At 47.8% G+C, this 26,936-nt stretch overlaps 1 pseudogene; it reads right to left on the bottom strand.

The window, feature by feature from the left end:
* Window positions 1-4,667: 4,667 nt before the first annotated feature.
* LOC135916269 (zinc finger MYM-type protein 1-like) lies at window positions 4,668-5,797 on the bottom strand (annotated as a pseudogene).
* Window positions 5,798-26,936: the final 21,139 nt, after the last annotated feature.

Raw genomic sequence — 26,936 nt, 5'->3', positions numbered from 1 at the left:
ACGGTTGTATACGCGACGTTGTGGCGCCGGCTCTTGAGTCCCCTGCTAATTGGAGACGCAGCTGCTAGCAATGTTGACCACGTCTGGCGCGTACGGAGCGGGGGGTTCGCGCCCCTCGCATTCGGACGGCAGCCACGTGCATCTTGTTTTGAGCACTGGGGAGAGCCCGCTTTGTGTCGTGTTGCAACATGCAGTGCGCGCCGTAGAGAGGGGCGCGGCGTCGTTTGAAGAGCACCCGAGTCCGGATGCCGCCAGCGGTAATTAGTTTTCTACCAGGAAAAACCTTGAGGGGGACTACGGTACGCGGTGTTGGGACACCAGCGCCCGAGCCCCCCCTTGCTGGCTAGAAACGCCGCTGAGGTGCGAGATGGCCTCAATAAATCATGCATGCCTGGCGTGTTTGAAGAGGCCGTCACTGACCACGTGGAAATAGGAGGGGGAGAAGAAGATGTGGGAAGAGGGAAAACAGGGTGGTTTTCCAATAGATTCACTTATGAGAGTAAGCCCATCCCTTTGGGTCGTGGCTTAAGAAACTGTCAACTCTCATTGGCAATTGCTTCCGTGGGATGGGCTAACGACCCTACCGCCCTTTTTCTTTGTCTCTTTCCCCTATAACAACCGAGACGAGGTGCTTGTTCCTCAGTCTAGGCTGTAATCACTAAACCTGATAGAACAGTAAGACTCCGTACGATGCAACGCTAGTCTGGGCCGTAACCACGTAGTGGTAGAACAGCGAGACTCGGTTGGTCGTATGTAGTGACAGTTGTCCTAGGCTCTAACTTAAGAGAAAGTAGAAGAGTAAGGCGCTGTTTACTTGTGTGTTTTGTATCAGTGTTCTTTTGCTAACTCTGTATTTGACTGTGTAAATATTTCCGTTGCAATATATCTTCAAGTTTTGTTACCTCCAACCTGCCTCCTGCTTCATCAACGCCGATAAACACCTTGAAGAGACTTTGGTCGACTTCAAGGAGAAAAGAACAAAACATTCAAAACTTAACTTCCACTTTAGGACATTTGCTAAATTTATAATAGTACAATATTTTTACGCAACACTACTGCATCAAGCTGCGGGCCCTCGCAGGAGGGGCATGAAAGTGTTTACATGCAACAAGCACTGGTGTAAAACAGAAAAGACAGTAGTGCATCACAGACCATGAACATTGGTCAAAATTACATGTGGCATAACAAAGCGCACCTTTTAACTGTGACAACGAATGTTTCATAACAACATATGAGAGCTCTCGAAAAAAAAAGCAGTAGTACATAAACAAGGCAGCAGAACACAACAATGAGCACCCCGTTAACTGCGACACTAAATGCTCCAAACAAATAATTAGAGCTCTTGAAAATAAAGGCAGTAGTAGAACGCCAGGGCAAGTCAATTTATTATGTGCACAATCTCACCTGGTTCGTATCTATTTAAAATGATGTGGTGTGCTGAAGTATTGCAGTTTGCTCTTTCAAGGTCAGTTACTGTTCCTGTGTTTCATTAATGTCATTTTCATGGTAGGCCAGCAACGACAACTCGTCAGTTGTTTCTGACTTACGAGTTTCTCAGCTGACAGCAAGTCCAGTGAGTCTGGGTTTTTTTAATCAGACGGACACACGACTTTCATATTTCACTTTTGCTAGATAATGAGAAAAAAGATTTCGATATTCGATTCTATCCGGATATTTCACTAATCTAACGCGACTATAGCCCATTTTAAGGGTGGATGCCTTGACAGTGATGGTGCTATTAGGATTCTGCTAAGCAGACATAACTTCAACCTAGCACTTTAACATGCATCTTAATTCAAATAACTTAAAATTTAGTTAGTGAATGTTTTTTTTAAATTGCCAGCTGGACATTGCAACTTAATTGTTATGGAAGGCAGTATGGCTTCCATAGCTGTGCTTCCATAGCTGTGCTTCCGTAGCATAGCTTCCGTAGCTGTGGCTTGTATGGCTGTACTGCAGAATGGCTTGGGTGAGCTCTGCTGTAAACGCTGTTCCTCTGTCGGTGATGAGGACTTCTGGAGCACCATGTCGCAGCAGAATGTTCTCAACGAAAATTTTCGCCACTTCGGCTGCGCTGCCTTTCGGTAGAGCTTTAGTTTCAGCGAAGCGGGTGAGATAGTCCGTCGCCACGACGATCCGCTTATTTCTTGGTGTTGACGCCGGAAACGGCCCCAACAAATCCATCCCGATCTGATGAAATGGTTGGAAAGAAGGTTTGATCGGCTGTAGTAATCCTGCTGGCCTTGTCGGTGGTGTTGGTTTTGTCCTCGGGCTTCGGGCTTGGATCGCGGCTTTGCGGGAGCGTTTGGTACATGAACGCACAAGCGCCTCCACCAGATGTCACGTGGTAGTGACGATGAAGAAAGCAGCCAGACTGGGAAAGACGAAACTAGCGTCTTATTGGGCGAACTTGTGCCCTCAAAAACAGGCTACGCTCCAAGAACGGTGACAGCGGCGAACGCAGTAAGCGATGGTGGAAAATCTGATCAGCGGGTCAAACGCCTCGGCTTTTATAGATCAGTCGTCGAATGTTCCAGAGTAACCGCTGGGACCCGCATGCCTTCCACAAAGTTCTAGACTGTTCGCGTCAAGCATACATGCAATCAGATTACACAAGTTGCGGTGAAAGACAGTGAACGGAACCACCGATAACATTCCAGAAACTTCTTTTACATGCAGGCGCGTCCTGCGCTGTGCGATAACATTTGTTAGGCGGTGAAACGTGGTCGCCCGATAAAGATAAGTACAAGTGTCATTATGCTCACGTCACACATCTGTCAATCATTTCCAAAGCGAACCCGTCTTAGGCTATGAGTAGAACCGGCGAAGGGGTAGTCTGCTTTGGGTTCCGTTGCTGTAACCTAAAGGGCGTCATGCGCGCTGTGCCGGGTTCGTTCCGTTCAATTCAGTCTTGGAAAGGGGATGTGATTGCCACGCGTTGAACGTTCCCCCTGAGGAAGGCGCAGCCTTCGACCAGTGGCAGCTAGAATTCGTCCATGAAAGGGCTCGCCGTCGGCGGGCCGATCCAGCCGTCAGAGCATCCCTAGCCCATGAAATACGATTGCAACGAGAAGATGCCGAGCTGAGGGAGTGGGAGGGCGAAGCAATCCGGCACCGCTACCTGTGGGTTACTTTACCGTGACGAAGGCGAGGTGCACGAAAGACAAGCTTCGCTTACCCCCATTTTCCGGTAGGGGAAGGGTTGGTCATTTTCCTTAGCCTGGTGGGGCCAGGAATCGACGCGAAGCGTGCTGTATTCCGTTTCCGACACTGTGGCGGTACCGCAGTTCGGATAATGACGTTTGCCAATAGCAATAAACAAAGAAAGGCTTTATGAATCAGAATGAAAAGAACTCGTAACCGTCATAGCATTGACGGCCTCGCAGCAGGGAAGCAGGTGGCGTTTTCTGATAGGGTGTAGAGATCAGCGTCACTGACATGCTATTTAATTTTCGTAGGGGTTCAGGGCTGCTCATGGCCAAAATACTGCACGCAGGGGCGGCGCCAGGATTTTCTGACTGGAGGGGGGGGGGGGGGGGGGGCACCCACAGCAACTGAGTCCCTTTAGGGGCGCATGGGAGACGGGGAACTTATGCGTTGTTTGCACTATTTTTAACTGTTCTGATGATGATGATGAATCAACATTTATTGGGCCCGAAATAAATCGGTGGTGCATGTAGGCACCAGACAGTGCACCAGACAGGCACCAACCAGTTCCTTAGTTACGAGACCTATATGTTCCCAGCAGCTCCTGGCCCCTGTCCGTCAGTGCGAGCTAAATCGGTAGGGCGGGGCTCGATAACAAGTTCTCCCATCGCTCAAGGGGTCGGGGATTGGGGGTGTTGGTGGGAAGGGGAGGAGGGGGAGTCATGAGTTCTGTAGGCCTCCTAAACACATCGTGTAAATAAGCTATTCCAGCATCGCAGTCAAATATAAGAAATAGCATATTTACACTTCTGCTAAGAAAATGAAAATTTATATAACACATGGTAAGCACGTACATAAAAAACAGTATTAAATAAATAAAAAGAAAGAAGTACCCAGCAGCAACAAAACAACATCAGTTAAATAGATAGCAATACAGCTACAAAACAGTATGTTTCAAAACAGGGGAGAGAACTAACACCTCTAAATAATGTGCATATCAATTCCAACTTTGTTAAAGACGTGCCACATTACAAAAAAATAAAAAGAAGTTCATACACTCTTGGGGCACCGGCTGGTAGTTCTAAACGTTGGAAATGGTAAAGAAGAAGAACAAAAACAAATAGAGCAGAGGATAGAACTGCAAAAATAGAGCACGCAATAGGCATTTCAGTTAGTGTCACATTTGGGCATACAGTACAACAGGTTTCACAAACGCAAATAACAACTCTCCGACTATACAATGTTCATTTCACAAGCTAGGCCACCGGCGCGGCCTCGGAGAGCAGCCTATGTGAAATCTCTTTCAGAGCGATGACAGGGGCAGAGGAAGGTTTCGTCGCAACGGCAGATACGCCAATGTCTGCGTTGTGGCAGTATAAGACAAAATACAGCCGGGATTTATTCGATGGTGAAGCGGGTGTTCTCACACCGGCATACACGTATCGGTCCTTTGCCCGTGCAGCCCAATTTTTCCATGAAAGCGCCGCAAAGATTCGATGGGGCATCATTATACCGGCATCCTAATGTATACGTATATGTAGATTACTGTGCGCAGCATCAAACATGTCGACAACACGCTGATCTTAATGGCAAGAGATCGCTCGACCGCAAGCACAGCTAGGTCGCTCAGACGATTATTCGTCATCTTGCTGAGAAGATAAGTCTTCAATCTTCGAAGCGACGAAGACGTGCGCTCGAAAGATGATGACGATGTCGGTACCGTCACGGCTAGAACAGCTAGCTTGTGCAGTTCGCGGAAGACTAGATTATATTCTCCCAAGACAGTCACCAATCGCAGCAGTGCCTCTATCTTGCACTTCCTTTCCGATTCGATGCTCTCAAGAAGTTTCATTATCAGCTTGCACTCAACTTCAACGCTTTCTATATCACATGCATAGCGCTCGGTGAAAGGCTTGAGTAAGAAGATGTCCATAAAATTCTCACTCCATGGGTGGAGGGCGCTAACTCCGCAGAAAACGCCATTATTCTCCGTGAAACACCTAGTGAGCTCCGCGGTCCAAATGGGGTAGAAAAACTTTTAATGTTTCCTTTGGATTTCGAGAAACTTCTTCATCGGGCGGTCCTTCTCTGTTCTAAATACTGTTCTAAATGCAGCGGAAGGCGCGTCATTCTCCGCTTTTCTCTTTTGGACAACCCGTTCACCTCAGAAATACTGCATGTTTGAGCCCAGACAGTGTCAAATGCGTTCTGCAAATTTCTCATTTCGGAGAACTCGTCAATGATTGTGCGTGCCATGAGGCATGTCTGACAAATATTGCAGTCTCTACTTTGCAATAGGTCAGAAGGAACCTTAACGCGGGTGAGTACCTTGGTAAATAGGCTTAAATGGAAGGGAAACGAGAAGTCCACTTACTCAAGGCGGCCCCTAGCTTCCATTACCCGCCTGCTCCACGACTTCGGCGAGAAATAGAAAGGTAGCAGGAAAGCTTTTCATTGGCGCTGTGAGAGTCGCTATCTGGCAGGCCCATCGTGTATCGCTGAGACGGTGCAGCTCTATCACTGGCAAAAATAACCTTTTCTGCACATCTAAGTATAGAGATTGAATTACAGATCTACTCAGGAAAACATAGAGGCATCCTAAAGGAGAGAAAGAATCCCTCACCGGTTTTATCACCTTGCAGACATCCATGATGAATAGATTGAGGCGGCGGGATAGGAGCACCCGATTGCTCCTATCTAAATACATGTAAAAGGAGAATTCGTTTTTCTCGGCAACTACTGCACCAAATTTGACGAGGCTTGTTGAATCTAAAAGAGAAACTTAAAATCTAGTGACTGTTGGTTTCGAATTGTTTATTTATGTTCTAAATTGTTTATTAAAAATTGGCAAAAATCGCAAATTTTCAAAAAACAAAACTATCAAGTTTACAACTTTGTGACTCAGCAATGAAAAATGATATCACCATTCTGGGAACTGCATCCAATAGTACATCTAAAGCGGACAAAATAACATGTTACACATGGATCTCGAGAAATTTAGTAATATTTAAATACAACTTTTGCAGACCCATTGTAAACAACGTAACAAATTAACGTAAGCTATAAAATGACATATCGAATTAGTCCGCTTTCAATGGTTAATGGATGCCGTTTACAGAACCGCGATATCTGCTCTTAATGCAGAGCTATGAATTTGTAAACTTCGTGCTTCTATATTTTTTAAACTTTCGTATTTCTGAAAATGTTATTAATGAAATTCAGGATCTAAATCGGAATTCCGCTTCCAGTAGTCCCTATAATTTAACTTTCTCTTTCAAGTGCAACAAATTTCATTAAAATCCGTCCATGGGTTATCCCAGAAAAACGTTTTTGCGTGTTACATGTATTTGAAGTTTTGAATAGGCCGCGTCGGAGTTGGACCCGAGCTAAAGCTTCCTCTTAATACTGCTGCCACGATGCGATATTCCATGTGAGGCAATGTGCCATTTAAGGCAATGACAACACTCAACCCTCTCAGACGTTATGAAATATGGCGCACAACAATGCTTCAAGAAAACACCTCTCCCCGTGTGTTCTGTGTACTACGCAGACAAACAGCAGGGGTGGACGCAACGTTTGACGTCAACTCAGCACTCTCCCGTTGGACTGAACGTTGAAGAAAAGAAACATTCGCCGTCATCATCGCCACTAATTATTGTCAATCAAAGAAAACAGCACGGAAAGGTTCGCCTATATCGATTCCCACAGTGCGTGGGACCTGTATAATTTTTCCTTCATTCTACTACCTACGAAGACGAAGTGTCTGCGAGCCGATTTCCAGGGGCTTTGCTGTGTGCACAGACAGTGTTCCCTCTATCCCGCTTTCCTCTTTCTGTTCCTCCTTTCCCTTCCCCCAGTGTAGGGTAGCAAACCGGACGCTGGTCTGGTTGACCTTCCTGCCTTTCCTCTCTTTGTTATCTCTCTCTCTCTCTCTACTACCGGACGTACTCGTCGATGAGCTTGGTGGATTCCTGTCCGAAACGCTACTTCGAGCCGCGACGCTTCCAAGTACGCCGGCATTTGACGCGCGTGTCTTTACCGACAGGCGGAGCTGATGGCTGAATAAGTGGTGGTGTCCTGCAAGGGTGGGTGGCTCATCGGCTCTTTGTGAGAGTAGGCAGAGTTGTCCCGAGGGTTCTCTGTGAGAAAAGCTGCAGCTTAGAAGTGTCACGTCCTTTCAACACGTTTGACCCCACTTGCGATTTTGTGGCCGAGGCCATTACATTCGAAACACAAACTTGCAGGTTCACGCAAGTGGACCGAACAACGAATAAATGAAGCCCATTTCTAAATCTATTTAGAACCGTTGGAACCATTTTTTATCTCATTGCAGCAGTTCGCGCTGTATTTCAAGCGCCTATTTTATCACAAGCGTGAGGATAATTGCTTATGATCAGAAAATTTCTTTAATAAATTGTTATGCTTAAACAAGGCCGTCCTTTGTAAGCATCGCTGCCCTCATACATCTGCCTCCAAATTATAAGACACCAAAATTGACATTTTCTTTCCTACCACCTGCCTTGGATCAGCTTTTAGGCGCTCTGGGAGGGGGGGTCAGATAGTAATTCTGAAAGGGGTGGCCACCTCCGTGCCCCCCTCCCCACCCTGGCGCCGCCTCTGAGTGCGCGCCGTAGTACCTACGACGATTTTTGTGAAGTTTCTGTTGGGCAACGTGTGACTGTCGGGCTTCAGTTTTGCAAATATACAATATTTCCTGTAAAATTGTTAATTAAACCTTTATTAAAATACTTTTGTTACTTGTGACCCATATTTCTCACGATCCCCCATCTGTATTGGCTGCCAAGCCTTACAGTCTGACAGCAGATGTGCAAATGCGCTTATCCCAAGTTATCAGTACAGCACCCTGTGGTATTTGGCGCTGAAAATAAAACAGCGTGTTACATTCTGCATCCTGCTACATTCTGCATCTCATGGAACGAAAGTGAGGGAGGGAGGGGGGGGGGGCAGGGACATGCGCGGTATCCTAGGCGACAATGCTCGTGCTGAAATATCACCCCCCCCCCCCCAACACACACACACCACCTGCTCCCGGAAATTTTCTATACCCTCCCCTTCCTGGCTTTAGGGGGGGGGGCACAGAAGACCTATAGGCCCCGGGTGCCAGACGACCTAGCTGCGCCACTGTTTGCTTGACCGTGTCCAGCCCGAAAAAAACTGCAATGGATGAAACGAGCGTAAACGAGGACAAGCGCTGTTTTCATTCTTGCCTCCGCGCTGTGAATTTACATCATGGATCTCCCGCTAGCCGTAACTTTAATCTACGTCCAGGCGGCGGATTATTTCGTCGCGGAATTCCTAGCTTTCGAGATTGTGCACCTAATTAGTAAGACAGCGCTCGCACAACCGTTGCTCTCCTCCTCCTTGCGTCTGGATCTGCGTGTCGCGGTCCCACATTCTTGATTTCGTAACGCCGCTGCGATGCAATGGCCGCAATCACGTTGACGCCTCCGCATAGACCAGTTGAGGTGCACGCTAATGAAAGTGGGCGATTGCAGTTACGCTATGTTTTAATGTGAGCACAACCGATGAGCCTTTGTTCGCAGTCCCCTTTCAATCAGTCTTAAGCAGCGTTACTCGTACACTAGCACACATGTATTGCTGCCTTGCGACAGCCCGACCTTAATGCTCATTTGCATAATGGTGCAACTGACCTGAGGTATTTCCTTCAAGGATGCAGCTTTTCCAGAAAGAGCGCATATCCTTGCCGCGTTTTATATGGTAGCGATTACATTAGAACATATAGGGCATCTGGCTGTTGTGCATGGCCTATAGCGCATTATAATGAATTCATTATTTCTGTAGCTGTCTGTGGACTTCAAGTAGACTGCATTCTCCGAGATGGCCTTCTAACCATATGTACACGTGCAGGGTAAGAACAGCAGTCGGAAAAAAGTTTATTCCATTCGGTTTATTTGAATGCGTATTAAACGGAATGTTTTTTAGAACCTCTATAAACAATATTCGACACACATGAAGTTTTTAAGTACTTGGACAATTTCGAGGCAAGAAGAGCGCGTCGTTGCTTCAATTTCCATGTAAACACTGGTGAAATTCTTGCTTCCGTATCAGTAAACATTCGTCCACTCTTCACCTCGGCTCAGGTCCGCAATGTGAACCCCCGCACCCGGGGTTGAGTCGAGCGGAGGCGGTACTAAATGGAGCTCCAGACCGCATCGCTACCGAGCCCGGGACTGATGCATCGCATGTACCCCGAGACATACCCGACCGATAAGTGCAGGGTCTGCCGGAGGGAGACGGCAGATTACACGCACACATTGTGGGACTGCATGAAACATCTAAAAGAAGCAAGATCAAGAACGATCCCGCCGCGGCTCGAGGCAGCCGCAAAGAGCTACGACCAAGACGAACAGCTGTGGGCCGTCCAGCAGGTCCTCGGGACGCTCGAAAGGCAGGAACCCAGCGAGCCGGCAACGGCGAGCAGAGACCCGCGCGGTGTAACGGCAACCTCGTAGGTGACGTAGGCCCTCGTCGGGGCGCGCGAGCGCCCAACGGCAGGCACAAATAAAGTTTGCTCCAATCCTATCCAAATCCGCGATGTGGACAACAGTGCAGCCCCTCTACTGACGTAGTCGCAGCGTTTGAATGACGTTCGTCATAGATAACCACGACGAGAAGCGTATATAGACAAACATGTTCTCACCTTGGCCAAGCAGGTGAGCTCTACAGGCCTGCTGGCCCACAACAGCCGATCAAGCAGACGTTGAATTCCGATCCGATGTACACTGTAAGCCTTCGTTAAAGATTCTTTTAGCAAGTGTGCCGAGATAACTTCACTTTCAGCAACGCTCAGTTCATATTTGATTAAAATAAGGGGCACCACATGGGCTATGTGTATGCAAAGTTCAAAGTGCTTGTGTTATTTGAAGCCTTTGGAATAAGTAATGCATTCAAGCACCCCGGAGTGCAATATAAGAAAGCTTTATAAGCGCTGCAAAATTCAGTCCACGGGCCTTGGCTTAACTGCAAATGACGCATAGATATAACAGTAAATATATGTGTGGGAAAACCTATGGCAAATCAGTATGCGAAGTCAAATTACTGTTAATCAAATATGGCCTTTGTAAAACATTCTTTTAGCAAGTGATTGAAATCATTAAATCACCATATTACGCTATGTTTCCCGAGTGTTACGAAGGAACACTACGATCACCAAGTTTATTTTTGGTGAAAAAATACCCGCCATGGTTGCTTAGTGGCTATGGGGTTGGGCTGCTAAGCACGAGGTCGCGGGATTGAATCCCGGCCACCGCGGCCGCATTTAGATAGAGGTAAAATGCGAAAACAGCATGTACTTAGATTTAGGTGCACTTTAAGAAACCCCAGGTGCGCCAAATTTCCGGAGACCCAGAATACCGCGCGCCTCATAATCAGATCGTGGTTTTGGCACGTACGTAGAACCCCATAATCAATTTTTTTGGTGAAATAACGGCCATTGGTCAATATTTACACGTGTTCTTATTTATTCTTTTCTCGGAGACTGCATTTCACCCACCAACTTGAAGTTGACTGCCCCCGGAGCACGGACTTTTGCCTGAGATGACCAGGAAGAGCGTCACCAAGTCAACAACAATGACAGTTTGAGCGTCTCCCACCGTGCTTCAACAACCCAAAGAGCTGCTTACCTTCCGTGGAGCTTTGTCGGATGATCCAGAAATATGGCTTGGGACTTTCTAAAGGATCTCAGCCTTTAACAACTTGAGCTCTGAGGATAATCTACGCCATGTGTACTTCTCCTTTGAAGATGCCGTGAGGACATGGTTTGAAAACTGGGAGTCCACCTTTACAACGTGCGACTTGCTCCACTGTAACTTCCTGAGGACCTTCACGAGCGTTGTCCGTGAAGAAAGGGCCGAAGTTCGATTGGAAGCGTGAGTGCAGCTACCAAACGAGAACGTTGCCATCTTTACAGAAGAAATGAGCCGTCTATTCGGCCACGCTGACCTGGAAATGCCCCAGGAGAACAAAGTTCGCCTACTCATGCGTGGTGTAAACCAATAACTTTTCGTCGAAATGATGCGAAGCTCACCGAAGACGGTCGAATAGTCTCTTCGCGAGACCACGAGCATCGAGAAAACTCTGGAAATAAAGTCGAGGGTTCGACGGAAGCCCGCCTGGTCGGGATGAAACATGAAGCAATGAAACGATAGAATTACGTTGTGACGTTGTAAACGTTGCGAACAATTAAGGCTTCCGTAGAGAAGCCGAAACCTCTTAAAGATTTATTCATTTTTAGCATTTCTTTTGGTCGGTGTCTGTCGTTTTATTGCTTCACTCTGGAAAAGCGGGACAGGCAATTCAACCGCTAAATTATCGTCACAAACAACGTCGAAGTTCAATCATTGGGCACCGATGACCTGGGCGAGACCAGCAGTGCTGTCGCGCGGGGGGTGCTTCAAAAGTTGTCCTTTTTATCGCAGCCTCAAATGGATTCGATTGCCGACGTCATCCAACGAGGAGGTCGTAAAGTCACTCAGGGTCCCTCAATCGCCGCAGCCTCCGCCGAAAGCGATGACGTACACCGCCGTAGCCCGCCGTCAACTTCCCCCTCCGCTCTCGCGCCAGTGCTCGGTAACGCCTCAGTTGCGTCGTAAATCACCACCACCATCAGCACGCCAACCGCGTCGCACCACGCAGCATTAGAAAAAACGTCTTACATTTGGCGCGCGCCCGATCATAGTCCGCTCTGTTATCAGGGCGGAGAAGCGGGCCACGTCTACTGCCGATGCCCATACTGCGAGATGGGCCTATGAGGGTTCGCTGTCCACATACTGGCGAGCGGCCACTTGACATCCCCGACTACCTTGCCGCCACTCAGTGGAGCCCTCGACAACCGTCCCATCCGCCATCACCAGGCCGCTACCTGCCGCTGCAACGCCGACCATACACTGCCCCAGCTCGGAGCCAGTCTGTAAGCCCATATCCGGAAAACTAACAGCAGCAACCGATGGAGGTACGGTTGCTGTTCGTCTAACTGATGAATATCCTCGGCCGCCGACTAAGACGCCGCCATGCCGACGATGCCTAGAAGCAAGGAATACGCCGTTAAAAGAAGACCTCATGACACGACGTTCATACCACAGGTCAACACGACACAGCCGTGATCCAACGCCAAGTCTATACTGCAATGCATGTCAAAGAACCACTGACTTCGACGTGCTTCTCGAAGGCCACATAGTTACCGCCTTAGAGAACACACGAGCCGATTACTCTATCATGAATGTACCCATCGCCGCCCAGTTGAAGAAAGTTAAGGTTGCATGGGAACGCCCTCAAATTCGGACTGCTGGAGAACACCTAATGTCGACTGGAATGTGCATGGCGAGAATTACCATTTATGACTGGACCTACCCTGCCGTCTTCGTTATCCTCCAACAGTATTCACGAGACGTCATCTTAGGCACGGACTTCGTGAAACAAGACGGCGCAATAATCGACCTGTAGTCAAAATCCATAGCACTGTCCGAAGATCAAGCGATGCCGCCTAAGAGCTCTCGCAGTCACCACGCCTTGAGTGTGCTCGAAGATCAAGTGAGAATCCCGCCTCGCTCCAGTATTGCCATTTCCGTCGGCACCGAAACACCCGCAGACGCAGGAGGCGTCATCGAAGGTGACCGACACCTATTGCTCGACCGTGAAATTTGCGTCGCAAGAGTCATCATTCGACTGCGCGGAGGGAAAGCGAAAGTGATGCTGACAAACTTCAGCCAGGAGTTCAAGCAAATCAACAAGAGCACGACGATCGCATACGCAGCGGAAATTGTGGAAACCAGTAATGTGTCTGTCCTATCGGATTCTGCCGCATCTACCTCGACAAACATAGTTCCTTGCCCAGTCTTCGACATAAATCCAAGCCTCCACAAACAGTACTCCCCAGAAGATCATCTGAGGCGGCTTCAGACAGTATTAGAGCCAATCAAGTCATCTGGACTCATTGTGAAGCTGGAGAAGTATCGTGTCACTTACGAAGAACTTCTGTTTCTAGGCCATGTCATCAGCAAGTCTGGAGTCCGTGCCGACACTCAGAAGACAGAAGAAGGCCCATCGGCAAAAAGGCAGTCCGCAGATTCCTTGGTTTTTATGCCTATTACAGGCGCTCTGTAAGAGACCTTTCAAGAATTGCGGAGCCATTAACTAATCTCACGAAAACCGACCTCGACTTTAAATGGGAAAGACGGCAAGATGACGAATTTGAGGAGCTGAAACAATGGCTGCAGTCACCGCCGGTGCTTTCACATTTCGACGATGACGCCGAGGCGGAAATCCACGCCGACGCAAGTAGAGTAGGCCTCGGTGCCATGCTAGTTCAAAGGAAGGACGGAACTGAAAGCGTAATAGCATACGCTTGCCGGACACTGTCAAAAGTGGAAGCGTACTCTACGACTGAGAAAGGGTGCCTTGCGATCATTTCGGCTACGGCGAAATTTCCCCCTTACGGAAGGCCCTTCAAGATGGTAAGCGACTGTCACGCCTTGTGTTGGCTGGCAAACTTACAGGATCTTTCAGGTCGCATAGTACGATGGAGTCTCAGATTCCAGGAATTCGACATCATCGTCATGTGTAAGTTCTGGAGGATGCATTCCGACTGCTTGTCTTGTGCCCCTAGTGATTCTCCAGCACAAGGCCAACTGGACGATGACGACGCCTTCCTAGGAAGAATAACTGCAGACGACTTCGTCATATAGCAACGAGCAAACGCAGAGTTACGAAGCCTTGTGAAGTACTTAGAAGGAAAGACTGACGTTGTCCCTAGGGTATTTCGGCATGGATCTGTCTTCGTTTTGCTTGCGCAACGACGTCCTCGTAAAAAGAACTTATCCCCATACCGCGCAAAATGCTTTCTCATTGTGCCAGCAGCACTCCTGCCAGAAGTCTTGCACGCCCAGCATGACGATCGGACAGCCGGGCGCCTTAGGTATTCCCGTACGCTGGCAAGAATACAAGTACTATTGGCCGCGACTGAGCGCCGACATCACCCGCTATACGTCAAAACATGCCGTGACTGCCAGCGACGCAAGACACCACCGACAAGGCCAGCGGGTTTACTACAGCCGATATAGCATCCTTTCTAACCGTTTCAGCAGATCCGGATGGATTTGTTGGGAGCCTTTCCGACGTCATCATCTGGAAACAAGTGGATCGTCTGGGCTACCGACTACCTTACCCGCTACGCCGAAACGAAAGCCCTGTCTAAAGGTAGTGCAGCGGAAGTAACCAAATTTTTCGTCGAAGTGATCCTACTGCGACATGGTGCGCCGGAAGTCCTCGTTACTGACAGAGGAACGGCTTTTACAGCTGAGCCCGGAAGGCCCTCGATAACATCCCAGCCATCCTGCAGTATAGCCAGAGCAGTCACCGGAGCATTACTGCCTACCACCCGCAGAAGGAACGTCTCAACACACAGCCCCGGGAATGGACCAAATTACCAATAAGGCACTTGTAAATCTTGACAGCCCCTCTCTACTAGAGCTTACCGCTCTTCTTAATGAAGTATGGAGGAAAGGAAACCTTCCCGAGGGCTGGAAAATAGCCGAGGTTCGTCTGATACCGAAGCCAGGCAATCCAACAGCCATTGAGAACTTACGACCGATCTCCCTCACTTCGTTTGTAGGAAAGCTCCTAGAGCACATCGTTCTCAACCGGCTACAACCATTCCTGGAGGACTCGGGGAAAATTCCAACAACGATGATAGGATTCCGTCCACACCTCTCAACTCAAGACATCCTACTCAGCTGAAAGAGGAGGTGATTGTACCAGCGACACGCAACTCCCCCACGGCTATCCTCGCCTTAGATCTTAAAGGGGCGTTCGATAACGTCAAGCATACAGCAATCTTACAGCGGCTAAACACGCTGGGCTGTAGGGCCAGGATGTACTCCTATATCAGAGATTTCCTCTCAGATAGAAAAGCCATCCTAAAGGTCGGGGACAAAGCCACAAACCCCTTCCTACTGGGCGGGCGCGGCACACCACAGGGCGCAGTGTTATCCCCTCTCCTTTTCAATATCGCCCTAATAGGCCTACCGTCGCTCCTCGATAACATCCCAGGGATCCGGCATGGCCTATATGCCGACGACATTACCATCTGGTCGTCCACAGGGTCCGTCGGGGAAATGGAGAACCGCTTGCACGAAGGTGCAGACGTGGTGAGCGACTATGCTAAGTCATGCGGGCTCAGATGCGCCCCCCAAAAGTCGGAGCTGCTCCTGGTCTCACCGCGAAAGAAGCACACATCCGACTCGCCCACTATCAACGTACAACTGGAAGGACACACCATCGTTCCGTCTCAGAGCGTAAAGATATTGGGAATGGCTTTCCAGTCGCATCGCACCAATACAATATTAATTCAAAAGCTTAAGAATACAACAGCCCAAGTTACGCACATGATCCGGCGAATAACAACCAAGACAAGAGGCATGGGGGAGGCGGACACGCTTCGCCTTGTTCAGGCCTTCGTCGTGTCTCGAATAACTTACGCTATTCCATACGCACTACTCAACGCGACGGAACTCAGGAAAATGAACACAATGATCAGAAAGGCATATAAGCAGGCGATTGGCCTGCCGATCAGTACGTCCACAGAATGCCTACTACGACTAGGTGTGCACAACACGGCCGAGGAGCTGATCGAGGCACATTTATCCAGTCAGCGAACAAGGCTGGCGGTTACGGAAGCAGGGAGATCATTCTCTCACACCTGGGGCTCTCTGCCCCTCTGAGCCATCCGCCGCCTCAGACTGTGAGCTTACCCCATGCCATCCGGAGCAACATCACCGTACGTCCTCTACCTCGCAACATGCACCCAGTGCACCACGCAGAGCGAAAGGAGGCCCGCGCCCTTGCCATACACAAGCGATATGGGACTTTACCCTCTACAGCCTACACGGACGCGGCTTCTTACTCCAGACGCGCAGCCACAACCGTCACCGCAGTCGTCAACAAAGAACATCGGAACAGCATTTCGCTCACACGAAACAATCCCCTCCAAGCCGAGGAAACGGCCATTGCCCTCACGCTCTCCCAAACAGAGATTGAAGTCATAGTGACCGACTCCCAACAGGCGTGCCGCTACTTTGCTAGCGGCAGAATTCATACCACTACGCTCCGGATCATCAATCAAAAGCCGCCAACGAGCTCAGTCATGATCATCTGGGTGTCAGCTCATCAAGGCATTCCTGGCAACGAGGTCGCCAACCACGTGGCTCGAGATCTGACCCACGGAGCCGACGCCGAGGAATCTGGACCCGAGCGCATGTACCCTCTAGTCTCGTACCAAGACATCACAGAACACTACAAGCTCACCCGCAGAACATATGCACCCCCACACAAGTAACTACCTAGAAAGCAGGAGCTATTGCTTCGAGCTCTACAGGTTAATACATTCCCACACCCAACCAGAAATCACCTCATAGACCCTATACAATTCTCTCTGCAATGCCGCTTCTGCGGAGAGCCCGGGTCCCTCAGGCACATAGTAGGGGGTTGCAGAGCGGCACCATTAAATCCTCCGAACCCTTACCCCACTAACGAGCTTTGGGAGAGAGGCTCGGCAAGCTCCAACCTCGAGGATCAGCAAGGGCTGAAGGCGAGGGCCCAGGACGCGGCCCGAGCTCAAAGCATTCTGGAATGAGGACGCCTCTCCAAAGCTGCATTCACCCAATAAAAATGTTTATTCTCTCTCTCAATAGGATGCTCGCCAGCATGTTAGCGATGTACGTCGACGTCGAACATAAGAGCTGCGATGCCGTCCTACCGTGGGTAACCTTTGCTTACAACGATGCAGTGCAAGAAACAACACAGGTCACGCCGTTCAGTCTGGTTTACGGAAGGAACGAGACGAGGACTATCGACGCCATGCTGCCGCACGTCACCGACGAAGAAACTGAAAGTGAGAGAGGCACAAAGGAGAGATGCCTCGACCTGCACCACTAGTGTATCGCAGGTATCGACGTCGCCGCCTATCTCCAGCGCACTGAAGAAGCCTGACAGCACGCCCACCTGCACATCAAGAACCAGCATAGGACAGACAGCCGGCATTACAATCTGCGACGACGCTACGCGGAATACCATCCCGGTGACCGTGTTTGGGTCTGGACTCCGATAGGCCGTCGGGAGCTCAGAGAGAAACTGTTACGACGCTATTTCGGACCTTACAAGATCATCCGACGTTTTGGCGCATTGTACTATAGAGACTATAAGGTCGTGCCAGACGGCATTTCGCCTAAGCCTTTCTATGCCCGCTGACGAAATGTTGTTTTACGTTATTGTGCGTGGTTTTATTTACGCTTTCGTATCTGTTTGTAGCACCGGGACGATGCTTTTTAACAGGGAGGCTTTGACACGTGTGCCTATTTATCGTTTTCTCGGGGTCTGCTTTTCACCCACTAACAACTTGAAGTTATCACTCAGCAGAAGACGCACCCGCATGATCGGGACTTACTGGAATGTTATCGATGGTTCTATCCGTTCTCTGTAGTCACCAAAGATGGTGTAATCTGATTGTATGCACAACGCGAATTGTGTAGAACTTTCTGGAAGACACGTGGCCACCTGCGATTATTCTGGAACCTTCGATGACTCATGTATGAAAGCCGACGCGCTTGCCCATCAGATCAGATTTCGACAATCGCCGACTGAAGTGCCGAGACTGTGTTTGCTGCTATCGTTATTTGAGTGTAGCCTGTTTTAGAGGCCGCAAATTCGCCGAGTAAAACTTAGTTTCGTCATTCACAGTATTGCTACTGTGTTATTTATCGTCACTGCAACGTGACAATACAAGGGGTCATGCGTTCACCACCATCATCAACAGCCTATATATTTTATGTCCACTGTTCGACGAAGGCCTCTCCCAGCGATCTGCAATTACCCCTGTCTTGCGTTAGCCGATTCCAACCGTGCGCGTGCAAACTTCCCAATTTCATCACCCCACCTAATTTTCTGCTGTCCTCGACTGCGCTTCGCCTCCCCTTGGCACCCATTCTGTAACTCTAATGGTCCACCGGTTATCTGTCCTACGCATTGAGTGGCCTGCCCAGTTCAATTTCTTTTTTTCATTATTGCCAACCGGAATATGGGCTATACCCTTTTGTTCTCTAATCCACACCGTTCTCTGACGGTATCTTAACCTTACGCCTTACAATTTTCGTTCCATCGCTCTTTGCGCTGTCCTTAACTTTTTCTCAAGATTCTTTGTTAACCTCCAAGTTTGTGCCCCATATTTTAGCATCGGTAGAAGACAATGATTGTAGACTTTTCAACGACAGCGGTAAGCTCTTACTTAGAATTTCGTAATGCCAGGAGACTGCGGTACGACAGCGGCAAACTCTTACTCAGAATTTAGTAATGCCTGCCGTATGCATTCCAGGCCATTTTTATTCGGTAAATTTCCATCTCGTTATCAGGGTCTCCTGTAAGCAATTGACCTAGATAAACATACTCCTGCAATACTCTTGAGACTCACTGGCGATCATGAATTCTTGTTTCCTTGCGAGGCTACAGAACATTGTTTTCTGCATATAATCTCCCACTCTACTCTTACACTTTCGTAGTTAACGTCCTCAATCATTTCTTGCAATTGATCTCCAGTGTTGCTGAAAAAAAGCAATGTCATCTGCAAACCGAAGGTTGCTGGGATATTCGTCGTTAATCCTTACTCCTAAGACTTTCCAGTCTAATAACTTGAATATTTCTTCTAAGCAAGCAGTGGATAGCATTTGAGGGATTGTGCCTCCTTGCCTGACCCCTTTCTTGATAGGTAATTTACTACTTTTCTTGTGGATAAGCAAGGTAGCTGTGGTGTCATCGCAGATACTTCCTAAGATATTCATGCATGGCCCCTGGGAAGATATTCTGTAAGAGTCCACCTAGTGGACTGTTCATTTCGGCCGCTGCTGATTGGCTAGGGCCGCTCGTCTCCTCCTCGCTCGTACAGCTGCATCCAATCAGCAGCGGCCGAAATGGACAGTCCACTAGGTGGACTCTTGCAGAACACCGCCCCTGTACCCCTTGATTACGCAATGCCTCTACGAGTACTGATATTTCTACTAAATAAAATGTCTTTGCATAAACTATGGAAGGCATGCAGACAGGTTGATTGTACTCCGCAAATTCCTCAGTTACCTAATTGATGATGTGGATGTGATCCACTGTAGAATATCCCTGTCTGGAGCCGGCCTGTTCTCCTGGTCGACTGAAGTTTTGGGAGGCAGCGCGAAGAGGTCGCCGCCATGGACCGGTTTATTTCGGCCGGCCAGCCATGGTGCCGCGGCATCTTGGGAGTGGCTGATACCGCGGCCGCTCAAGTAGAGCGAGCTAGCGTGTTCGATGTCGCGCTACATGCCGTGAGCCGTCTTCTTCACCAGCTCTGGAGTCGATAGTCGTGCCGCTAGAGGGTAAAGTGCTGCCCGGATTCTATTGGAAATTATCTCGGTGAATATGTTATACAGTACTGAAAACAAGCTTCTTATGAATTAGTATAATGGTGGCATTCTTCCAGCTCTCTGGTACACCTGAAGTCATGAGGCATTGCGTATAAAGGGCTGCAACCATCTCAGGCACGATACCTCCTTAATCTTAAAATAAATCGACTGTTATTTCATCTTCTTCTGACGCTTTCTCGCTTCTGTCGCTGTCCACCAGGACGTGTCTTGCAAGGCAGAATTTCATCGCTATAGTTATAGAGGGAGCCTCTGTATCGCGTTTACTATTATTTCCAATGAAGTTACGTGGCTGCTATGGGTACTGTACATGTCAGTATAGAATTCTTCTGTTGCCTTTACTATATCATCGAAATTGCTTATGACATTACCCTGCTTATCTTTCAGTGCACACATCTTGCCCTTTTCTATACCAAGTTTTCTTCCCACTGATTTCTTGCTTCGGCCATATTTTACTGCTTACTCAATCATTCCGGCATTATAATTTCAAATATCCCTTACTTTCTTCTTTTTGGTCAGCTTGGACGATTCAGCGAAATCTATCAAATCTCTTGAGTTAGACCCTTTCATGCTTTGTAGTTTCTTTATTAATTCATCCGTTACTTGAGCCAGCTTACCGACTGGTTGCCTTGGTGCCCTACCACCCACCTCAGCTGCTGCTTTTGAAATCAGCCTAGTTATGGTTTCATTCATTATCTCTATGTTATCGCCATCTCCCTGCTCTAAAGGATGTTTTCGAAATGCGTAAACACCGGTGCACTTAGATTTAGATGCACGTTAAAGAACCCCAGGTGGTCAAAATTTCCGGAGTCCCCCACTACAGCGTGCCTCAGAATCAGGTCGTGGTTTTGGCACAAAAAAACCCCATAATTTTTCCAAGCTGCATATTTGTTTGCGAGAACAAGCCTGAATTCATCTGCTTTTACCCTTACTACGTCTAGGTTTTCTTGTTTCTTCAGGAGTAATTTTACTCTTTCCCTTTTCAAATAGAGAGAAATCTCAGACCTCATTAACTCATGGTCCCTACCCCTTTACCCTTCCCAACACTTCTACATCCCACACTATGCTGGGATTGGCAGAGTGTATGAAACATATTTCATTTCTTATTTGTCCATCAGAAATTTTCCAGGTCTATACTTCGTGTTATTGCGCGCCCTGAAGAAGGTATTCATTATTCGGAGCCTATTTATTCCGCGAATTCTACAAACATCTCTCCTCTACTATTCCTAGAATCGATGCCGTAGTTACCAATTGAATGTTTCCCAGCCTGATTTCCCTCCACTTTCGCATTGCAGTCGCCCATAACTAAATTATATTAAGTTTCCACCTTTATCACTGCTAATTCAACATCTTCATAAAACAGATCTATTTCTTCATCATCATCATCATCATCATCATCACTGGATGTTGTAGCGTAGGCTTGTACTGCCTATAATCTGCATGTCCTATCCAGCTTTATTACGACGACTGCTGCCATCTCGCTAATGCTGTAGAATTCATCCATTTTTGCGCGCTATGTCGTTATGGATTAGGAATCCTACACCGTATTCTCTCTTATCTGTAGTGTGGGACGTGGCCGTTAGTCAGCCCTGTATAAGCCGCACCAGTTTTTATAACCTCGCTAAGGCCAACAATATCCCAGGCAATGCCTGGTAATTCCTCAAAGAGCCCTGCCAAGCTAGCCTCACTCGAGAGGGTTTGCGTGTTAAACGTTAACAGGTTCAGTTTCCAGTGGTCGGATCCAGGGGTCCTTAGCAGCCTCTGCCGCGTGGCAGGTCTGACCGCCACCTCGAGCAGGTGCTCCGCAGCCGCCATGGGAACTGAGCGCCACGGGTTTATTGCAAGAGTTATTTATGGGCAAAGTTCCAAATGCTAGGTAAATTGCGTCCTTTGCAATAAATTACGTATGCAAGCGCTCCGGAGCTTTATGAGCATGTTTTAAGAGCGGCGCAGAATTTAGCCCGTTGCCATGGCAGAACTGCAACTGCCACCGAGAATAAGTTTGCCGAAAATGGGTAAAACGGTATGTCAAATCCGTGTACAGAGTTGAAAACGCATAGATCAAATACACTATTGGCAAATATTTCTTAAAGAATTGTTTGAAAGTGCCATACGGTCGTTATCAGCTGTGCTTCCCAATGTCCCGACAGAACTCAACTCTATACCAACTTTATATATGTGAAAACAGGAGTCATGTTTGGTGTAATGAGTGGCGTAACTATAACGTTACTGGCCTAATTGGGAGCGTTGCAAATCATTTCTGAACTCTCTCTTCTTTTTCTTCTCTTCTTTTTTGCTTTTATGCGTTATATACGAGCATAAAAGAGTAGGTTCTCTGGTGTTTTCGGTGAAGTGAAGAAGGTACCTTGTTTGTATTTGTTTAAGATTAGATTATGGCTATTATGGAGGCGCAGTTCAATGTGTGTGGAATAATTGTGGCCTTAGCGGTAAACTTTGTATGCGAAACAATCTGGAGCTTCCAAGTGTGTGTTATGAAGAAAGATGAAGTTATTCCGTTGCCCTGAGAAAACTATGAACGCAACCTATAGTTCAAATTTAATGGACGTATAGGGAGGGGCAGCCGAGGAGACTGTAGCAATGTACTCGAGAAGCAATATATGCATGGATGAATCACTGCCTTTCTAAAAAAAATTATTTGAGAGCCCTAGAAAGCATCGTATGCGGACAAGGTGTGGGCCAGTCATATGTGGGCAACGTTTTAAACTATGTGATTTAATCGCAGGCAAATGAAATTCTTATTGCAACTGTTCTAAAGAAACAGAAATTAAGACGCGCTTCCGTAAGGTCGCACATCTCCGCTATCTTTTTTTTTTTCACTGCGAGCTGACGTCCACGATTAACGCAGTTGCGCAAAGCGACGAAGGGACAGGACTTCAGCCGGAAAAACGGCACACACGACACCTGAGCGTTTAAGTTGCGCTCAGATGTCGTGCGTGATGTTTTCTTCTCGCTGAAGTCCTGTCCCTTCGTCACTTTGCGCAACTGCGTTAATTAGGTCGAATCAACTAGCTCTGTGCGGAATTTTCCATAATGACGCCTACAGTTCACAGAGAAGTACAAACCAAGTCGGTCTTCGTCATGCTTTTTTCGATTTTGTTTTCTTTTTTTTTTCGGCGTCATCTGCCGCGGCAGCTTACAGTGACTATGGCGTTGCGTCACTCAGCTCGAGGTTGCGGTTGCAATCCTGGGCGCTGCGGTGCCGCATATCAAGGGGGAGCGCGAAATACTAAGAGTATGCAGATCCAACGCACTGGGAGAATCAATATAAGCGAAACTTTCCATGCTGATGCTTTGATTGACGATAATTAGCGGTGATGTTGACAGATAAAACTTAATTTCTTCAACGTTTAGGCTAACATGAGAGTGGTGAGTGGGTGTTAAACGTTACCTTGCGTGCACCTATGCTGTTTGTCTGCGTAGTACACAGAACACACGGGGTGAGGTGTTTGCTTGAAGCGTTGTTGTGCGCCATATTTTAAAACCTCTGAGAGGGTTAGGCGTTGTCATTTCCTCACATGGCACATAGCGTTGTGGCAGAAGTATTAAACTGCAATTGGATTATGGGGCTGGTACGTGCCAAAACCACACTCGGATTATGAGGCAAGCCGTAGTGGCGTACTCAGGATGAATTTGGCAACCGTGATGTTCTTTAGGTGTCCCAAAATCTAAGTGCATGTGCGTTTTCTATTTCGCTCCCGTGGAAATGCCGCTGCCGCGATTGGGATCAAATCCGCAACCTCTGGCAATGCCATAGCCGTAAAGCTAAAGCGGCGGGCACAGAAGTGTTGATTTGACGGTCGACCGCTTCCGCAGTCTCCTGGACCCTGCGGTACGCTTTAATTAATGCGGCTCTGCTTCTGCATGCCATCTGTAAGTTTCCCGCTTGAAATATTTGCATGGCGTTTATTTTTCAGAAATAGCAACAACGTACTGTACCGTACCTTGAACTTCAACTTATCCTGTTTCCCCGCAACCGCTGTCGTACGGTAGAGGGGTTTCCTTGCCTCCTCACGTCAACTCCACCCCGCTCCCTCCCTTATATGGGAACTAGCCAACACCACCTCTCTAGAGGGTGTTGAGGGTGTTCGCCTCCCTCTCCAGCTTCTTTTCCCCTCTCTACAGTTCTATCTGCGTCCCCTCTGGCCTCGCACGTTAGTAGAAAAGGAAGCGCTGCTTTTTCTGCAATGCTTCTGAGGGGAGTCACGGATAATTACAGCAGTCAAGCGGCTAATGTGGCAACGGCCAGGGTGCTGCAGAGGGCATTATGCACATTCGATGAGGTGAGGTGAAAACGAGTTTCTCCTGTCGCCTTTCCTCTCTTACGCTTGTTATGTATATGTACGCTATGGACCACCCCCCAAGGCATTGTGTGCGACAGCAGCAGCAGCAGTGGGAAAGTGAAGGAAGAGGCAAAGAAAGCTTCGCTTTAAAAAAACGTTCGTGTACTACTCATGTACTCGTCGTCATGCTTCCGCCATCTTCTATAAAGTACGGGTCAAAATATGCGTCTATGATCAGCACCCGGCAGGCACATGTGTGCAGGGTGCGCCAGACACTTCGATTGCTAATTGTGCCTCTTATTTTTTTACTGTTTCTCGGCGTCAAGTTTGAAAACATTTCTTCAATATTCCTTTTTGTATTACGACCGTGTTCCATGCTGATTTGATGGTTTCATTTCTTTCTTTTTTTGTTGTTGTTGTTGAACATGGCATAGACCTAGACAACATCGGCCTGCAATCTCATCACTGAGTGAGGCCGAACACTTTTCTTCCAAGGTCGCCAATATTCTAAAAATTCGCCAAATTCGGGCCCAACTCCCATGCCGCCTATTCAAATGCATACAAAACGCGGCGCGCTTTTCTCAGATAACCACTGGGCCGATTTTAATGAAATTTGTTGCGTTTGAGAGACAAAGTTATATTATAGTGACTTTTCAAAGCGGAATTTCTATTTCGGGCGTGAATGTTTAAAAAGAATTCTCAAAATTGGTAACGTTGAAAAAAATATATAGAAGTACGAAGTTTACATATTTTTAGCTCTGCACGTAGAACAGATATCACAGTTCTGTGAACTACATCTATTGGAGCATCCATAGCGGACTAATTTGGTGTATCAATTTACATCCTATGTGAATTTGTTACATTGTTTACAAGGGTGGTGCAAAAGCTTTGCTTACAAATTAGTGGTCTATTTAAGAGCCATGCATATCAGTTTTGTTCCAAATTAAATGTACAGTTAGGGGCAATTTACAGAATTGCGATTCCAACTTTCATTGCTGAGTTACATAGTTGTAAACTTGATAGTGTCGTTTCCCGAAAATTTGCGATTTCTGTCAATTCTTATTTTTAAAAATGTATGACCTAAATCAAAAATTCCCAACAGCAATGACTAGATTACAACTTTTTCTTGTAAGTGCGAAAACCTCATTAAATTTGGTACATTGGTCGCCGAGAAAAACGATTTCTCCTTTCCCGTGCATTTAGTTAGGAGGCCCCGAAGTGAAGCTTGCCCTTCCGATGCCAGCTTCGGAAGAGCATCAAAAGGCTGGCCTTGGAGCTCAATGTGTCGGCGACAACAATGAGAAGAGCCGTCCGTAAGGACGTCAAGATTTTCCCCTACGAGTTCCAGAGAAGACATGGACAGACAAAGGCCCAGAAAAAAATAAAGATGGGGGAAAATGCAGGCTGCTACTAGCTAGGGTGAACACTTGGCAACTGTTTGCACCAATTAGAAAATTTACAGGCATCAGCTTTACAGGCATCTGTTGGATATAAACCCGGGTAGCAGTGCTGTAGGACCGCGGGGCGAGGTGTATGTCTGGAGCAAGCGTAAAGTTACGGCCTCGTTCCTGTTTATTATAAGCAGGTGGACCACTTATGGCCCCGAAGGAGAGAGTCCATCGTTCTTTCGAAAGTTCCCGGGGCTTTACATAGTCCGAAAGGCATAACCTTAAAATGGTAAAGGCCGTCCGGTGTAACAAAAGCGGTTTTCTCATGGTAGAATTCATCCACCGAAATTTGCCAATAACCAGATCGAAGGTCAATTGAAGAGATATACTTTGATCCGTGAAGGCAGTCGAGAGCGTCATCAATCCGCGGGAGAGGGTACACATCCTTTTTCGTGATCTTGTTCAGTTGACGGTAGTCGAGACAATATCACCAGCTGCCACAATATTTCTTTTTTTTTTACCAAGGCAACCGGCGATGCCCAATGACTCGAAGAGGACTCAATTACACTTTCGGTTAGCCTCTTGCCTACTTCAGCTTGGATAACGCGCCGTTCTGCATGAGACACGCGATAAGGTCATCGACGGACAGGATTAGCATTACCGGTGTCAATCTTATGGGTCACAACGAAAGTCGCTATAACACATCAGGACGAGACAAAGATCTGTAACCTGTTCGGGGAACAGGTCTTGAGCGATCATCTTCGAAAATATGCCGGGATCGGATGTTGCGGAACTGATCGAACAGCAGGTGGCTGCAGACGAGCACGGAACATCTAATACAGAGATGGCAGAATAGTCAATGGGAGAAGCGTTGCCGAGCGATATGCATTTCGGTATAACTTGCGTACTTAAACCAAAATGTAAAACATGAAGAAATACGCGGTTATCAGCGATAGTTACAATGGTATGAGGAACGGCAACGGCGTAGCAGGAGAACATTGACATTAGGAGTCAGCACACAGTCACCGTGAGGAACAGATGGGAAGCACGTCAAAGGCCTTAGGCGACAACCGTACGGAGTCTACAGAACATAAACGAGGCTCAGCTGATTTTGGAGAACAGCAGTGAATAGGCAGCTTGAGTTGGAGGAGGCCAGCAGCGCAGTCAGTCAGTGCTGAATGGTCCGATAAAAAGTCGAGGCTGAAGATCAAGTCATGGGAACACCGTTCCAGAACAGCAAATAAAACGGAAGTGTTGAAACCAGCAACAGTTATTCAGGCAGTGCACATGCCAAGGATAATGGGCGTTGTTCCATCAGCGACCCGGATAGCACGAGATGCAGCAGATGTAAAGACATTCTTCAAGCGGCAATGAAGACGGTTACTCATCACCAATGTATGGGCTCCAGTATCAACAAGCGCTGGGATAAATACACCGGCAACACCGACTATATTGCGTCTGGTCGGGAGGGTGAGAGGCTTTGGCGGAGACGTCAACAATGAAGCGTCACCCCCAGAATCTGCATCTTTTAGTTTTCTTTTAGGTATGCGCCCAGGTCAGAATGACGGCGACAGGAGACTGGACTGGGGTGACCTGGACGACGGGCGACGACTTGGCGGTGAACG

This window comes from Dermacentor albipictus, chromosome 6 (genome assembly GCF_038994185.2).
Source record: "Dermacentor albipictus isolate Rhodes 1998 colony chromosome 6, USDA_Dalb.pri_finalv2, whole genome shotgun sequence".
NCBI classification, from domain to species: Eukaryota; Metazoa; Arthropoda; class Arachnida; order Ixodida; family Ixodidae; genus Dermacentor; species Dermacentor albipictus.
This window is presented reverse-complemented; position numbering and strand designations above follow the sequence as displayed.